General features: G+C 42.3%; 1 long non-coding RNA gene across 4 annotated transcripts in view; it reads right to left on the bottom strand.

Annotated features, from left to right (window-relative positions):
- LOC149031609 (uncharacterized) overlaps positions 1–18,887 on the bottom strand; it is a 207,613-nt gene that overhangs the window by 158,276 nt on the left and 30,450 nt on the right. For 3 of the 4 annotated variants that reach the window (XR_016177548.1, XR_016177547.1, XR_016177549.1), the window contains exon 2: positions 2,904–2,977. This is a non-coding gene — a long non-coding RNA (uncharacterized LOC149031609). The remainder of the gene's footprint in view (positions 1–2,903; positions 2,978–18,887) is intronic. The other variant, XR_016177546.1, reaches the window with a different exon arrangement.

The following is an 18,887-nucleotide window of genomic DNA, read 5'->3' as shown; positions in this document are numbered from 1 at the left end:
CCTTCCCATCTTTGCCGACATCCCCCTTTCGTTCGCTTACTCCTTCTCTATCATTCTAACTCTCTCTCTCTCTCTCTCTCTCTCTACTTTGCCATTTGCCACCCACTTCCACCACCCAACGCGGACGGCGGTGGATTCGACTGAAAAGAAAATTGTGTTGGGAAATTGTATCCGCAGCAAGAAAGCTGCCCGATAATGTGAACTTCGTCTTCCTCTTCTTCTTTCTTTCTTTCATTCTTTCTTTCTTTCTTTCTTTCTATTTTCTTTTTCTTTTTCTTGCTCTTACTTTTCTCCCACCCACCCTCCCTCCCCCTCCTTATTCTTCTAGCCGAATGGCTAACATAACTTTCTAGCAAGCTACTACTACGCACTATACTAACGAAAGTGTCTCTTTTTGTTCAGTTACAGTTACATACTTCCTTGCATTCTAGCTTATCGTATCACCTTTTCTTTCTTTTTTTTTTTTTTTATCCAAATAAAATAATTACAAAAACTCGATATGAATTTGGATAATTTTCATAGTCAATGAAACGTAAACACCTCTGCTGTTGCTACTGCTGTTGCTGAATTATCCCGCCTGGAAGGAAAAAAGCGAATGCATCTTCCTAAAAAAAAAAAAAAAAAAGAAATAGGAAAAAAATGATGAGTGTGAGAGAATGAGAGAGAGAGAGAGAGAGAAAGAGAAAGGGCAGTGGCACCTTCCAACTTGGTGAAGAAGAAACGCATCAACTTTTCTAACAGAGAAAATAGAGAATGTATTACGTATCGTATAAGCTGAGTATGGGCCGTGGATGAGCCATACGCGGACGCAACGGCATACAAAACTCGCTCAATACGTCATTCAACCGAAGAATACGGCTCGTTCTCGCCATTTTGCTGCCAGAATGAGAGTTTCAAAGGGAATTAAGGATTCAAAGGCATCTTTTGCGCGGCGCTCACAAAACGGCTTGCCGCACCTCTCTCTCTCACTCACTCACTCACTCTATGTCTTTCTATCTCACTCTCTTGCCAACACCACCACCACCACCACCACCACCCCCTTTCTTCCCTTCACTCCTCTTCCTCCTCATCCCGTTCTTTATCTCTTTTCGCCTTTCTCGCAGCACTCCCACTCACTCACTCACTCACTCACTCACTCACACAGTCTTTCTTTCGTACACACGTTCTGTACCGGCAACAACCATGAGAGATGAGATGCCCTTAAGACGAACCGATTTCGAATGATGGAAGCCGAAAGATCGCACGTGCGCGTTAGTTTAATGCGCATTTACATTCAACCAACATTTACCAATGTGTATCTATTACATTTACACATATATGTATATATATATATAGATGATAATATAGCAAAACCTAATACATGAACAGGAAGGAATGGGATGTTGTAACTTACAGAAAGAGAATTCGACGATCGGCTTTAGTTTCTATGCCGACTAACGGGCCTGCGTTAGAAAGATAAAAAGAAATAAATAAAGAAAGAAATATAGAATGAAAGAAAGAGTAAAGAAGAAAGAAAGAAGGAACCAACAGCATCAGCAGCAGCAACAGCAGCACCAGCAGCAGCAGCAGACACACCAAAGAAGAAATCCATCCACGGTGAATGGCATAGTGAATAAGTGACCAGCCGAGCGTACTTCACAAGGGAGAGGGGGAAGGGGGAATGGGGAGAAGGGGGCTGGAGGTAGGAGGTATTCAAACGTTTCTTCGTACTGAAATTAAAACTCGAGCTGATACCACAAACCGTAGTAACACGACCGAAGTAGATTCAACGATAAAGGAATTTACATTTTGTACAAAAATAATACAAGGAGCCCCGAGTCGACAAATTTTTTTTCTTTTTTTACGTTTGTACTTAATTTTTTTTCGTCGCCAAAATTGTCTCTTTGCTATGTGTGTGTGTGTGTGTAAAAAGAAAAAAAAATGTAAAACGATTTAACCATCATCCCCCCTTTTTTGAAACATTCGATATGAATACATGGTCCACATACATGGATGGCAAAGAGAGACAATTTTGTATTACACACGATACCACATACTTCATAAGAGTATTATTAATCATAAGGGATTCATCCATACAATAAAAAAAGTTTCCTTACACGTAACACGAAATACACCCTAATGTTTGCTACTCCCCATTATCCTGGAAAAAAATCTTACCGATCAAAAAAAAAAAAAAAAAAAAAAAAGGAAGAAAGACACCCCTGCCTGGTGGTGTGTCTCTTCTCTCTTTCTCTTTGTCCAATAACCCCAATTTCCCTGTCCTCGTTTCTCGTGGAACAAATTGAAACGATGAGATAGAGAAAGAAAAAGCTTCAGTTAACCTAACCTAGCTAGGCACCATAATAAATGGGGAAGCCAAAGTTGGCGGAGGCGTTACGCTAGCTCGCTCGCTCGATTGGCCGATTAACATAAAAATGTGGACGCTTGTAAAAAAAAAAAAAGCACACACAACACACGTGTATGTGTGTGTGCGTGTGTATTATATGAGCATTGCACGCGTTCACGTTTCATCTCGTTCCAAATAGTTTTCGATTGTTATTCATATATCGTTTGAAGGGAGAAGTTTATGTGTGTGTGTGTGTGTGTGTGTGTGTGTTCGTAGGTTTAGATGATATAAGCACTCAACGAAAACGGAAGAAAGAAACGAGCGTAACGTCCGTGGCACGGATGTCAAGGTTCACGCGGAAATGCTAGAAGAACGAAAAGAGAAAAAAAAGACAGAGAGAGAGAGAGAGGAAAAAAAGGAATAAAAAAGACGAGGAAAGAGAGTGGAGGGAGGAGGAGGAGTTGGAACTGTGCTTTCTTCTCGATAACGTTCTCTTTTCCGTCAGTCCACCTCCGCACACTTCTCTTTTTCTATATCCTGAACGGTCGGTAGCACACGAATTTAAGCGCTTACTCACCCGCGGGCAACGTCTGCTATGAAAAGGCCAAAAGTGCCACTTACCGCGCCGCAGAGCTTCTGAGACTCGAGCACCTGGAACAGAAATCGCGTCCTAATGAGACCAGGAATTAAGTATATGAACGTTTGGAAATATTATACTTAGAAATGCATATATATATATCTATACATATGTATACACATATATATATATGGCGTATAAAATTATGCGACTTTTGAAATAAATGTACCAAAAACACATACAAAAATTCGGATTAATTTTATTACTAATATAAAGTATACTAATATTAAAATATTCTAGTCACCATCAAAAGTACTGACTTAATAGAACAGTAATATACAACAAAACTGTAAATTTGAAATACCTGATATTGTATCAAAGACATTTATTAAAATCGTAATAACGTGACTTTGATAAAAAAGGTGAAAATTAAATATGATATTTAACCATTAAAAGATAACCTATGATCTAATCCAGATAAAAAAAAATAAAAAAAAAGATAGAAAACGATATGGAACGATATGTCGTTAAGAAAAAAGAAAAATATAAGGGAGAACACACTTGACCTCCCTTTATTTTTTCTTTCGTAGTTGGTCGTCGTCGTCGTCGTCGTCGTCGTCGTTGGCTGTCACAAACACAGAGCTCGATAACTTATACATACACATTATATTTCTTTTATATCTTTATACCTCTTCCTTCATCTCCTTCTTCCCTTCTCCTCTTCCCTTCCCTTCCCTTTCTTCCCTTCCCTTCCCATCCCTTTTCTTTTCCATTTTTTTATTCTTTCTTGGTGTAAGTCGCACACATAAGAATGCACTTGTCGGATTTAAAGCACGTGCACGCGTATAGGAATAAAGAGAGAAAGAGATGATGGTATACGCACACCAACAAGAAACCACTGTGGTACAGCCTTATCGGCAGTTATCGGGCCGTGATGTCACACAATGGGGCAGACAATGCTCGGAACAATACACCCCTGCTTGCTTCTAAACCATCCAACCCTCTTTCACCTTCTCTCTCTCTCTCTCTCTCTCTCTTACCCATAACTGACTTCTCTCATCTACTGTTCCGTTCTTCTATATACTTCTATCTTTATCTCTTTTTCTTTCTCATTCTTTCTTTTTCTCTCAACACTTTGCACGTATGTACTATACGAATATTCTCAACCCCACTCCCCCACTCCCCAACTCGTTTCTTTCTTCTTCTATCTTTCTCTTTTATTATCAAAAGCACACCCCCACCCATTCCCTTAACACTACTATCACCATATCAAATACTACTACAAAACCACGTCTTTACTCCTGCCAACTTAATAAACATAATAGCTGACTATGCCGCTTCGCGGTCACAATGAGCTCTGGTCCATACGACAAAGAGAGAGAGAGAGAGAGAGAGAGAGAGAGAAAGAGAGAAAGATAGCCAAGATAGTAAACGAATAGACGTAGCTATTGTGCACCATCTTCCTTCGCATTTTACCCCTAAGAATGGATTATTCAGGATGGTCGAACTATACCATAGCAAACTCGCGACCACGAAAATGAATCAGAAATCTTTTTGCAATAATAGAAAATTAAAGTATTTTTTTGTATATATTTACAATACGATTGGTGTAATAAATTTTAAACACATATTATGAAATAAATAATTAAATAATTAAATAATTATCAAACAAATGTATAAATGTATAAAATAAAACAACTTGCAAAAGAATGACTAAACAATCCACGAACGAGGATATGATCGATACATGTTTTAAGAACGGAAAGAGAGGATAAAAGGGAAATATAAAAAAAAAAAGAAAAAATAGGAGTAAAAAGAAGATCGGAAAAATTTGTTGTTTTCTTTTTTTTTTTTTTTTCCTTTCTGATTGTCGTTGTCATCGTGTGAAAGGGTAGATCGTAGTGCACGCATCATCCGCTCGACTCCACGCCCCTGAATAACCACCACCACCACCACCATCACCATCACCACAACCACCACCCCCGTTTTAGTTTGCCTGCCTCGGGCTCTAACGCTTCTCTCCTCCTCCTCCTCCTCTTCCTCCTCCTCCTCCTGAGCCTGACTGAACAATATGCTGTGCCTGCGTAAGCACTCTACGAAGCACGTGCCTTTCTACCACTACGGACCACCAACACCACCAACAACCACTGGTACCGCAACAGAGACGAGCAGCCAGCTCGCACACAAATTCTTCCCAAAAATACGCCACAAACCCGCCCCCATTATTTAAACGACTTTTACTTTACACTCACCCACCTATACGAAAGTGCAACCCCAAACGAGCACGTGCCAAACGTCGACCTTTTCTTTTTGATTTTGCTTTTTTTTTTAATTCAACCCCGCTCGCTCGCCTTTTGGGATATGTTTACATTCTTGTACATTTCATTTATGGGATTATGATTTATTAAATATTATTAATTAAATCTTACCGATATTCTTGATTCGATTTCAAATACAAGATATTTGATTGTATAAAAATATGAAAACAAGTTGGGAAGATCGTTAGATACGTTTGACCGATTTTCGTGACGACGACGACGACGACCTTTCACCGATATCTTCGAAATGGCATCGGTTCGGTGTTAATTGAGCGAACAGATGCGCTGAGGAAATAGTAAATCATACATCCCTACTTCCCCGGTATATACAAACGGATGGGTATGGTTCGACGGCATCGCGAGCGCCTTATCGTTGTTTGGTTATCGGGGTAATGATAAATCGCTCGTTCAAATCGAACCCTTCTGGAACGCGTTACGACTACCCCCCCCTCTCCCATCCCAATGAATGAATGGGTTGATGACTATATAATGCAAGAAGTACAAAGTCACCCTCCTACCAGTCGTCGTACCATATCAAACGAAGACGACCCTTTCCCTAGCATAGGGATTAAAAATTTTATTGCCGTTAAAATGATACGGAGGGTGAATCCTCTTGCGGAATAGCTTACAATAAGCATGATGTTAGACACACAAGTGAAATATTATATTATATTCATACTTAAACTTCAAAAGTTATTCATAATTATTCTTAAGGTATCTTAAATGTGTAAGAATAAAAACAACTGTATCAATTATTACTCGTCATCGTTATTATATTTTAATAATTCTATTGCTTCAAAAAAAAAAAAAAAAAAAAGAAAGAAAAAAAAACATGAGAGTCCATTTGTTAAGAAAACATTATTATCCTTGAAACGAGTCCCGACGATTCCACTTGCATAGAGTCAGGTGGTAGTATCGACATAGAATGGCAAAAACAAATATCGAATATCCATCGACAGCCAATGCAGAGTAGTATCGATACACCGAGAATTATTATAACGCGATGAAAGAGTAAATTAACGAGTAATTAACTGCTTCGGTCGATTCGGTAGAGGAGAGAATCCGGAAGGCGGCAGTAAAACAAGATTAGCTCGTGGGGTTGGCGTTAGCGTTGGCGTTGGCGTTGGCATTGGCGGTGTTGGTCGCGGACGAAGCTGAAAGTGGTGATGGTAGTAGGTAGAGGTAGTAGATAATGGTAGTGGCAGTGGTAGGGAGCGATGTACCTAGTGCTGCTGCTGGTGGTGGTGGTAACTATGCTCAGTGGTGGTGGCGTCGGAACCGCCCCCGACTTTGCAACCCCAGCGAATGGAGTGACAATGCTGCCACGAGATTCACAGTTCTCTCTACCTCCCCCTTTTGTCTTTCTCCGCGTACCTTGCCATCTCTCTCGCCTACGCTTTCATCCCATTTGCAACTTTCTATCGTTTCACGACCAACCACCCACCCACCCCACTTTACCCTATCGCTTCGTCCAACCCCCTATCCAAATTTTTTCTCTATCTAACCGCAACTAAAGTGTATCGTCTTTGATTATAATTAGATTAGATTTTCTTAACAGTGTACATATGAAATGTGTATAAATTGTAAATCTCGAAAAGTAAAGAGTATGTATATAAATATTTCTCCCATGTAGAAATCGAATTAAATTCACTGGAGCATATGTGAGGGGGAGAAAAAAAAATAAAACGGGAAGGGAAACGTTTATCGTAGAACGTTAGGAAAAAGTGGAAGTACAACTTGTGTCGCGTGTTCTCGCGAGCAAAAGGAAAAAACGAATCGAAAGGATGGAGGAGGGTTTCTGTTTGAAGGGACGGGGAGAGAGAATCCTTATAACCCTCCTGTTCCTTTTGCTTCTCCAACTCCTAGTCATCGTCGTCGTTTCTCTGCTTCGTGCCAAATCCAACCCTCGGTGGTGGTAGCGGTGGTGGTGGTGGTGGTGGTGGTGGTGGTGAGGGTGGTACCCTTCTCCTCGCGCTCTCTTCTCCTATCTGATCGAGTCCCTCTATTTCGCGTCCTCTATTATTTCTTTTATCAATCTGCGCGCTTTCAGGGTGCTTTGAGGCCCGCTGAAAGCTGCGTGATAAATCATGAAATGTAAGAACCCACACGTACGCGCGACGAATCCGACACACGTTCGGATACGTACGTGTGTACGTGGCTAACACGAATGATGCAAGCGAACACGCGAGTTACGCGTTCGGTCCCACACACACACACACACACATTCAACGTAGTAGATGCTGAACACCTGTATGTATTGCTTGCTTTCCTACGTAACCCCCTGGCACACTCGAAGATGGCGCGTGTACACACTTACGAAGCGTGCGTACAAGAACATCAACGTGTTAGTATTTACGTGAGTTATACATATATGTATGTATGTATAAAGGACGGTTCAATAGGCGGCATTGCCGGGGCGAACGGCATCCATACAGCCCGCCAGATGAGGTCTTCTAGCTTCCGTCGAGTCCGCGTGAAAGGATGCCCCAATAATATTCCATTCACCAAACCACCCCCAACCACCCTGTATATATCCGTCCCTGGTCCGGTCCGGCTCGTGCCCACCACCACCAGCACCACCCACACCAACACCACCTCCACTACCACTACTACCACTACCACCACCATTCGCCATTGATTTTTCATTCGTCGGCTTTTCAATAGTTTGTTATGAGCTTTCCTTCGACGACGTCTCTTCTCCCCTTGCAACCCTCCTCTTACCACCCCATCCATTGGTCTCTTCTTTTGCAAGCCGGAAAGCACGCGGGGAATAGCGCGGACAGGATAATAGGGATGGTTCGTTCGTTGGACAAAGTATACCCACCACTAGGATGACGTTGGAACGTGCTTTGCCGAATTAAGTCGAAACTCAATGCTTCGATTCGACGTTGGCCTAATTAATACGACTCTCCCGATCGCATATTTGACATTTTGAAGATACCCCTTTTCGCAATTATCATCAATCCGACATATCGAACGTGTTCACTTTGTTCCGTTTTGCAAATGAAAAAAGAAGAAGAAGAGAAAAAAAACAGAAAGAAAAGATGAAAATAAACGTAGATCGCTCGAATAGTTTAAAGTACATCGAACGAAAGAATGAACAAGAAAGAAAGAAAGAAAGAAAGAAAGAAAAGGAAAAAAAAAAGAAAGAAAAGTACGAAAAGCACGATCGCGACGAAAAGGGCATAGACTAGAGACTCTCGGGAGGACGGATTTCCCGGCGAAACAGAGCGAAAATAACCTATAACTTTAATCAGGGATGAATAAAGGCAACCCTTTTCGGAGCGGCACTGCGTCAAGGCGAAGAATGGAGATGAGGATGTAGCAGAGTATCGGCATTGTTTCCAAACAAAGCGCGCCTTTCATACCACCGTGTTCCTCCCTCTCCTGCAGCCCTCTTCCTCCGCCTCCACCACCACCACCACCTCCTCCTTCTTCTCCGGTAGCGCTACCCCTTTTTCCTCCTGCAACCCCTGCGAGTCCACCTCTCTGCCATCTCTAGCACAGTTCGTTCCTGTGGTGGTGGTGGTGATGGTGGTGGCGGTGGTTGTGACGGTGGTTATGGCAGTGGTGGCGTCGTGCACTCCCCACGGCTTTTCAGTCATTTGACACGCAAAGAAGTCAGGCAAGCCGGCATTGTGCCGACCACCAACGCGGCGAGCCATTGTTACCATACCACTACCGGCATAACCACCGTGCCACCCCGAAAAGCCACCTTCTCTTCAAAACCCACCACCCTCAACCCCCTACAACCTTCAACATTACGTTCGTCGTCGTAGTCGTTCGAACGATCGACTTTGCCGATTCATTCGCGAACGGCCCTCGATATTCATTTGTCACCTCGAATAAGCTCGCCGACGAGGAGAGACACTCGTTAAAAGTAATTCCAAAGCCCCCGCCTGCCTGCCTGCCTGCTGCTGCTGCTACTGTTACCTCTTTCCTTCAGGATATGACAGACTCTTTGTTTTCCTCGTCTAATAGCCTCCTCCTCCCCCTCCACCATCACTTCCTCATATCCCTCGGTAAAACCAAAGTCGAAATCCCTCGAATAAAATCCATTGGTCTTTTTCTACTTACGTGGGAGACTTTATCTAATTGATCAGATTTATTCAATGTATGATTTTGTTATATGATAAATGATTAGTAGTAATGTTGTGTAATTTTTTCTATCTTACTTGTTAATTTATCTAAATGAAATTTGATGAGTATGGATAATCAACCCTCTCGTTAAGGTACTTCATAAATTTCTAATTGAATATCGATAAAATTCGTTCAGCTAACGATAACTGTTACCAACTTCTACAGATGAGTCTCGTTGATCGTCGATTCATTCTAAAACCATAACTAAATTTGAACAACTCGTCTCTTTTAACGTAATAAAATCAAAATAGGTTCATGATGATACGAGCTTATCCAACGAGTAGGAAATTGATTCATCGGGAAAAGCACGAAAAGGGACATCTATAGAAATAGAAGTAAAAAAAAAAAATGCAAATAGATAGAAAGAGAGAGAGAGAGAGAGAGAAAGTAGTTCCCTTCGATCACTAGCATCGCATTCACGCCTGGATACTCGTCATTGACATTGGCTCCATGGTAGGAACTTCCTGCATACGAAGCACGCAATATCGAGCGCGAAGCGTCGAACGGGACAGAATGGAAGGCCCATATAGAGGAGGAGGAGGAGAAAGAGGAAGAGGTGTAGGAGGAACGTCGACGATGCACCGAAGCTCGATGCAGTTCCAGGAAGAGAAAGAGGGAAGTACTGAGGTAGAGATAGGGAAGAGGTAGAAATGGTGGAGAAGGAGGAGGAAGGTACAGGGATGAGGAGAAAGGAGGGTGAACGCGTTTCTCCTCGCATTATCATACAGGTATATGCCGGTGGTTCCTTTATTGTGCCGCACGGAACGAGCATACCACGTGTATTTCGCTATTGTGCTTATCCTCGTTTGCCTTCGCGCATGTTGGTGGTGGATGCCAGAGTTACGTCCGTACGAGTAAAAGCTCGTTCCTTCGTCCTTAGTGTTGGTTACAGAGCATTCGCGAAAACGTGCTTTCGCATGTGTAAGTGGAGAAAGCTGTGAGCACGCGCACGTCTCCAAACATCCATCTTTCTCTCGCTCACTCGCTCAACCCCCTGTTAGCTGTGTATGTTAGAACGAGTGAGTGAGTGAGTGAGTGAGTTAGTGAGTTAGTGAGCAAGAGGGAGAGAGTGCTCGTACGCAAACGACGTGTAATGCAATAACGCGAATGCAGTCGTCGCAAAAGCATTACCCATAATTCCATCGTGGCGAACGATATTCGCGCTTACGAGCCACGTCGTGACTCGACGTATTAGGGAATGAGAGAGAGAGAGAGAGAGAGAGAGAGAGAAAACATACCCGATGTCGGCGAGTAAAGCTTCCTCCCCCTTCTCATCCTGTTCATTCCAACAAACGAACGAGAAAATTGCCAAAGGTGCGACGTTTGACGCTACGATTCGGCAATCAATAGATATACCTACACTACCACCACTCACTCTTAATCCAATGTTTAATTCACCTAATTTACCTTAATTGTTTCCCATCGATTTTGTATACGATACCTATACAATATTTCAATCAATGTTCTGATATTTTACTCTAAGGCATTGATCGATAATATAGTAATATGATAAGTTAGATAAGAGAAATATGTTATTTGTTATTTTTTCTTTTTTTTTATTGAAACTTCATTACTAATAATATCTGTAGAAAACGAATGGTAGAGTCTGTGGAAGCCGTTTATCCATAGAGAACAGTAGTAATCCTTGGACAGAGAGGAGAACCTGTTAAAAGTTGGTAACTGCCGTAACTAGAATGAGACGATACCGGTGTAAGAGCTCGCACGTGGGTGTGTGCGTTAGTGGTCCTGGTGCGTAAAGGAAAGAGGATTGAGTGTGAGTGCGAACGAGAAAAGAGATGTAGGGAAAAAAGGGAATGAGAGAGAAAGAGAGAGAGAGAGAGAGAGTTGGAAGGAACAGAATCCAGGCGAATATGTTATACGCTCAAGCTCGTTCGCTCGTAACCGCGCAGTAGAATAGACGAGTTGTTCGGCAGTGAGGCTTTTGTCTATTTTACGGAGTTCCAAGGGCTTCCATTCGCGGGTGGTACTCTCGACGCGGCTGGGAGGCTGCTCGCTGAAGGAACGGAGGAAGGGAGTGAGAGGGGCTAAAGCTGAAAGCTCTGAAATATATTCTCAACTGTACGTTATATGGATTCGCGCACCGGGCGTTCCTAATTATTGTTTTCCAGGCATCCGTTTTGCCTGGTTACCGCGGTGACTGAAATATACTCGTTTCGAAACTTCGCCCGTTGCATACAGGCGACGATGAACGATACACAGAAAGAGAAATAGAGAGAGAGAGAGAACGGCCTTTCCTCCCACTCCTTCCCCCAACACTCACCCCTTCCTTCCATTGGGGGATCGACATTTTTAAGCTCCTTCCATATACTTCTCGCGTTATACATTTGCCTCGTTCCGTTCAGCACGCACCTATTGTCGCAACAGAGATACGTGGGAGGAGGAGTAACTTTGAATGAACCACTTGGCGCGAATACGCGGGGAGATATACGATTTTCTAAAATCGCAACAAATAATAAATGCATCCAAGAAGAACATTTTACTCATAGGACGAATTATACCGATTTACATCCTATTATTACAAGATAGTCAATTTTAAAGTTAGAATAATAGATTGAAATGAGGAAGAAGGATTGACGAAGAATTGTCTCGTTATCTCTCAGAGGCACGCGAAAACCCACGAATTTCTAAGCACGCAAGAGAGAGAGAGAGAGAGATAATGAGTGAGTGAGTGAATAAAGGTACGCTAGAGGGGTAAAAGGCGAGGCTCAAGGGTTGGAGCATCAAGCGGAAGAGGAGAGAAGAACGCGACGACGAGGTGGTGCGATGCTGCTGGTGATGCTGCTGCTGCTGCTGCTGCTGGTAGGGCGGTCGTATCGGTTAAGTGGGGGAAATTGCAAAACAATGAGACGACATGGTAGGGGTAACAATGTGAGGGACAATAGGCCTGATAATGTGCCGGAGAATGGACGCCTAGACAAAAGAGTCGAATAAGGGCGCGCGCAACTACTCGATCCACCAGCCGCATGTTACACCATCGACTCATCCGCACCATATACACACCCACACGTTAATGTGCAAAGAAAAAAATGACACGCGCACGAGCCTATGATTTATTCCAGGCGTTGGCCAATAACTCGTTTTTTAAGTTCTATTCTTCGATGAAATGACACACAGATGATATCGAGCTCGTATAAAATGATGCATGTGCCTACATATCTCAAAATGAATGAAACTTCTTTTTTATTTTTGTAATTAAATACTAATTCGTATATTATAATAAACGTTACATGTAAAAAAAAAAAAAAAAGAAAATAAAATAAAAATTTGATCGATGCCGAAACTTAGCTTTTGACCGTGGCGAAAAGATCAGTGAGAAAATGTTCAGGGGTGAAACGAAAGGCGGATAACCGCTTTGCGGGATAAACTGAAGGGATCAGAGGAGAGGATCAGGGACGAGAGTAACGCGTACTACCAACTGCAATGCCAGAGGCCAACGCCTGACACAACCGCAAGTTCTGGAGGGGTTGCGAGTCAAGGGGTTGAGGGATACAGCCCCCCGGGCCACCGACACGACTCGTCTGGCTTGCACCTGTTGTTTCTACTTGCTTCGACTTAAGCTTCTCTCACACCGTCTTGCAATGTCCAACCAATCATTGTTTTCCACTTTGTAATAAATTTCTTTTTCTTTCTTTTCTATATATAAAAAAGAAAAAAATTCTTTTAAAATAGCATAAAGTAATTGATAAGATAATCGGACAGAAAAAAAAAATTACAAAATAATCGGAAGGATAAAAATACTAAAAGCCGTACTTAAAATACGAACATACAAATAACACTCTAATTACGCTGAAGGTGTCAAGATGCTCGAGTCAAAGTTTAAATTGCAAATGTACTACACTCGAGACGAACGGATTCTCGCAGCATCCACCCCCTCCCCCTCGTCATCGTACTGTTAAAAGACACGGCCCGAAAGAGGGGAGATACTCGAGCGAGACTCGAGTATCGTCTTACGGAAGTTCCACTTCCACCCTTTTTCTTTCTCTCTCTTTCTCTCTCTCTCTCTCTCTTTCTCTCTCTCTTTCTCTATTCCTCTACTACTTACTCTGAGTTCTCTCATATTCTCCTCTTTTATCTTTAAATTTATTTTTTTTTTTTCATTTTCCTCGTCCAACAAGCATTGGTAGCCTCGTATTAAATCTTTTCAATACTACGAATTGAGCGAGATTTTTTATCTGATAATTAGCATTTAAAATAAAACACCACCTTCGTCGTATACTTTACGAAGCGACAGGTGTAAGCACCAACCAAATAAAACGATAAAACATTTATGTTTAAAAAGTAAAAAAAAAGAAAACAAAAAAAAACAAAAAAAAAAGAAAACACCTTCTCACGGCACGACGTCTCGCGACTCTCTTACCTGTTCTCGTCTACGGATTCTACTGACAACGGTAAATAGAAAAAGAGATAGAATGCGCTCTAAAGAATTTGAAAGAAAATGCGAAGAAGAAGAAGAAAAAGAAGAAGAAGAAGAAGCGGCAGGAAAGAAGGGTAAGAACCGTATGAAAATGCGAAGAAGAAGAAAACGAGAGAAGAAGTAAAACAGAAGAAGGAAGGGGGGTAGCTAGAAGAATGAAAGAACTTTCGAAGAGGAAAAGAAGGGGGAGGGAGGGAGGGAGGGAAGAAAAGAAAGAAAGAAAGAAAGAAAGAAAGAAAGAGAGAAGTGGCCGCACGCGAAGCAGGAGTAGCACCACAAACGGTCCATAGAAATTTGCCGGCTTAAAGAATTCAAGCACTTTTCTTTTTCCCTTTCCTTTCACCCCCTCAACCCCTCCCTCTCTCACTCTTCTCTTCATTGGTGTATACGACGACGACGACGACGACGACGACGACGACGTTTCGTTCGTCAACATCTTCTTCTTCGTCGTCGTAGTCGTTGTGTCGTCGAAGAGTAGCTCGCGCGTGTGCGCGCGCGCGCGCAACTGTTATTTAAGCTTCGCATAATGGCAACTCTTTTATGCTTCTTGTGTCTTACATCTGAGACTGTGTCGCTCCGGAGGGCACATTCATTCCCATGAATGCCCGGTGCAAGAGTCTCTCACAATGGCCTTCTCCACGGCGCCTGGAAACAACTTCGTGGCAATGAAGGCCAGCTACGGGCTACCGTTACCTTCTTCACCTATACTACTATTACTTCTTATTATTTTCCTTCAAATACACCCGTTAGAAGGTATACGATACTTATTTTTTCTAACTCGTATACATTCCACGTTGAATACGTCAAAAATAAAAATACCATCGAACCATTTTGTTTGTCTACCGAGTGATCCCGTTTATCAAAGGGGAGGGAGGATGCAACATTGACGCGAAAAAATAAGATTGGCGATTAGTTTTCTTTTTTTTTTGAGGTGGGGGGGGGGGTGTGACTCGCAAGTTTCCTTGAGGCGAGTTTCCTTTCGTACCTGGTTTATCGTTCGTTCGTTCGTTCGTTCGTACATTCGTTCAGCAAAATAATCGCGAACGTGCCTAACGATCGTGGCCGGGGGTCCGTGCCCACGAGGCGCGCCACCTTGCGATCGGTCACAAAACAGCGACACAATAACCGGGCCGCAACAATGCCGAGCGACAATGCAGCACCACCAACACAGCCGCGAGCCGAATCCATTGTCTGTACTTCTCTTGTTCTCCTTTCATCCCCCTGCACTTCCACGGCGAAGCACGAAGAAAGGTGGGAGGGGTAACGCGCGAGAAAGATAAAGTGAGAGAGAGAGAGAGAGGGTGGTTGGTTGGTTGGTTGGTTGGATAGTTGCTTGGTTGCTTGCTGAGGGTTGGAGGGAGAGGGTGGTTCAGAGAAAGGGAGATAATGAAGGAAAAGCAAGAGGACCAAAGGCAACGCGTCATGTCAGGTAGCCCGATAGAAAAGGACTTTGTTTAATTACGATTGATTCGATTAAATGTCCGATTCATGTTCCACCACCTTCTTTCCCCGAATGTTTTACGATCGATCACATTTACTTATTATTTACTTCCGATCATTATTTCTTCTATCAATCGTAATCGATCATTTGCATAGACATTCCTAAAATAGATCTGGTAACAAAGTCGAATATGTATATAGTAGGGAATAAATTTTCAAATACTGAACACGCAAATCATAATGAGATAATTCATAAAAGGGGATTCCCTTCTTTTAGCATCTTATTCATATTCCTTCTTTTCTCCTGCCATTCAATATATCTTTGTATCGCTAGAGCAGAGTCACGACGCTGATCCCAAAGAAGGAATGCAAGAAGAATAGGAAAGAGAGAGAGAGAGAGAAAGAGAGAGAATAGAAAGGACTTCGCAATACTATGCAAAAGAATACCGAAAGTACTGGCCGAAGAGTGGACAGGTATACGCGCGTTTTATACTAGAGGGAGATGGAAAAAGAGGAAGATAAAGAAAACGAGAGAAAGAGAAATAGGGGGTGGTGAAAGAGTGAGTGAGTGAGTGAGTGAGTGAGTAAGTGAGAGAGAGAGAGAGAGAGAGAGAATCGGCCGCCTCGCTCATCCTCCCCGTCCGTCTCATTGTGTCAGACGATTGTCTTAGAATAATGGCGGAGACTCACAATAGTGACTACAATGCTTGCTCGTCTAACAATGCGGTGACGTCACGCAGCGTCGTGTACGTGAATGTACCGGCACGAGCGCTTGGCCGTCGTGTGCGTCGTCTCTTTAGAGTTCCTCTCTTTCTCTCTCTCTCTCTCTCTCTCACACACATTCACCAACCCACCCCCACTCTTTCTATTCCTCCCTCTCTCTCTCTCTCTCTCTCTCTCTCTCTCTCTCTCTCACACACCGAACCTTTCTTCGCAGGTTCCACAGCACCTTTCTCTCCTGGCGTCGTCCTACCTAGCATCGTCGTCGTCCTACCTTCCTTCCTTCCTTCCTTCCTTCCTTCCTTCCTTCCCCACTTGATGATTTTTCGTTTCGTTATCAATGCTACTGTTACTGCTATTGCTATTGCTATTACTGCTGCTGCTACTCTGTTGCTACTGTTGACCGGCAACCCTTATTGCTCGCATAGGGTTAATTGCCACTTGTTATGATCGAATCAAAAAAAAAAAGAAAAAAAAAAGTAGAAACAATAGACACTAATGAGAAACATATCTCTCACCGTAACGATGAAGGCAAAACCTTCGAGTTAGCGAAATACGATATATTTTTTTCAAATGTCTTCATTATTTATCAAATAAATGTTAAACAAAAAAAATATATATATATAAAAAAAAACAATGTTATTATTAGAAACTTCTATAAAACTATATTACTCCTACAATGTATATAAATGCATAATACGTAACTGTATATATATATATATATATACTAGCAGCAATAATTCCATCTTTCATAGCTCATATTCCCATTCAACAATATATATATTATATACATGTATACAATGTATACACGAGGAGTAAGGTTTCGTGTCCCTTGAAAGCACCCTTGCGTGACTGTGGATTCGGTCAAATCATCCCTAGGGATAAGTAGGAGGGAATTCGCTACGTTTGTTTCTCTCTCTCTCTCTCTCTCTCTCTCTCTCTCTCTCTGCTTATAGAAGATATTAAGGGATCGTAGAAGGGAAGGAAGGAAGGAAGGAAGGAAGGAGGGTGCTGGTCGGTAAGATTATATTAAGTCAAATGATAGGCACAATTACATCAGCGGCTTTCATGAAAGCATCGAAATATATATATATATATATATAGTTAGTATTTGAAGCAACCTTCTAAAAGAAAAGAAACAAAAAAAAAGGGAAAAACGTTTTCCACGTACACAGGTAATTCATTGGTGCATTGGCATACGTTTGCAGTCATCTCTTGTGTGTATAGAATATAACCATTGGAAGGAAATTCCACTTTGCGCTAACGACGTCGCGTACTAATGTATATATTTCTGCCTTCTCTTTCACGAAAGATCAACGCGTGGTAAAGTTTTCCCTTTCCACCCTTCCACCCTTCCACCCTTCCACCTCTCACTCCCTATCACTCCCTCTTACTACTTCTTCTTTTTTCCAAAGTATTTCTCTTTCAGTGTTACGATTACTCATCGTCGTGATCATCTCACGTTGGTGTAAGGCACAATCGGCAACAGAAAGAAGAAGAGTAGGAGGAGGACGAGATGGAGAAGAAGGTGGAGAAGGTGGAGGAGGAGAAAGAAAGAAAGAAAGAAAGAATAATACGTAGCTAGTGCGACGACTCCGAGTTGGTAAATGGAACTCGTCTGTTAATTAATACCAGCATTCAGATCGCATTAAATTGCACGAATTGTACGGGCCGGCACTGAGAAACACGCCGGCGTCTTTTCCAAAGGCCAGGTGCACGCTGAAAGGAGTCTTATTAGCAAATAGCAGTATACGGGGGGGTAGGGTAGGGGAGGGGAGGGGAGAGGAGGGGGTATGGTAGAAGAAACTCGACGGGACTCTCTCTCTCTCTTTCTCTATCTCTCACTCTCTTCTGATACACACACACACATCGTGGACCAAACGAAGAAACGAAAGGAGAAGGATTCTCTTTCCTTCTTCACGTTAACATAAAAGAGAAGGAGAAAGGGAAAGAGAAAGAGAGAGAGAGAGAGAGAGAGAGGGAGAGAAGGAATCTCTCGAAAAGAAGAAATAGAAGAAGATAAGAGTAGTAGTACAGAAAGAAGGATAAAGAATAAAAGAAAAGTGAGTTCTTTAGCCACGAACGAGATTACGACGAGGCGTTACGAGGCGCCGAGAGTCGAGGATTTAAATACCTTTTGATAGAAAAGAGAAAGAAAGAAAGAAAGAGAGAGAGAGAGAGAAAACGTGTGTTCAGAGCAAGGTAGTAACCTTTCTTGCTGGCAAACACGCGATCTTAGCCATTGCGGTTGCACCGAGTGAAGATGAGAAGAAGAAACGATCGACGAGTTCGAGTTTTTCTCTCTTCTTCTACTATACTATATATATATACTACTACTACTACTACTACTACTACTACTACTACTTCTATTTCTTCTTCTTCTTCATCTTCTTCCACCCGTTGAATTCATCTTTTCATCAAATTCGTGAATACATTTCTTTTCTTTTCTTTTCTATGTCGGCTGACCTCCCTCCCACCCTTCCTTCCACCCATCCATTGAACATTTCCTTTTCCCGTTAGAAAAGATTGATTTTTCCTATGATGAAAAGTCATATAACATGTATTGACATGTTGACGTAGTAGTTCACATAAATGATACGGAAAAATCGTGGAAAAACCTTAGGTATGAGTTAGAAATAGAAATAGAAGTAGAAGAAGAAGAAGAAGAAGAACATTTTCGCCTAGCCAACAACGTTTTCCAAACTGCTTAAAACGAACGACGGCGTCACAAAGATATTACAAGAGAAAGAGAAAGAAAGAAAAAGAAAGAAAGAAAAAGAAAGAAAGAGAGAGAAAGAGAGAGAGAGAGAAATAGATAAAGGAAGCCCAGAAAGACAGGGGTACATTGTGCCGGGCCGCTTGATACTTTATTCCGTATAAAAGGAAGGACGGAACAATGGCGGGAACGCGGAAGAATGGAATGAAATGGGA

The sequence above is a fragment of the Polistes dominula genome, unplaced genomic scaffold, assembly GCF_049000335.1.
Source record: "Polistes dominula isolate Pdom_NZ unplaced genomic scaffold, Pdom_raw_medaka contig_82, whole genome shotgun sequence".
NCBI classification, from domain to species: domain Eukaryota; kingdom Metazoa; phylum Arthropoda; class Insecta; order Hymenoptera; family Vespidae; genus Polistes; species Polistes dominula.
This window is presented reverse-complemented; position numbering and strand designations above follow the sequence as displayed.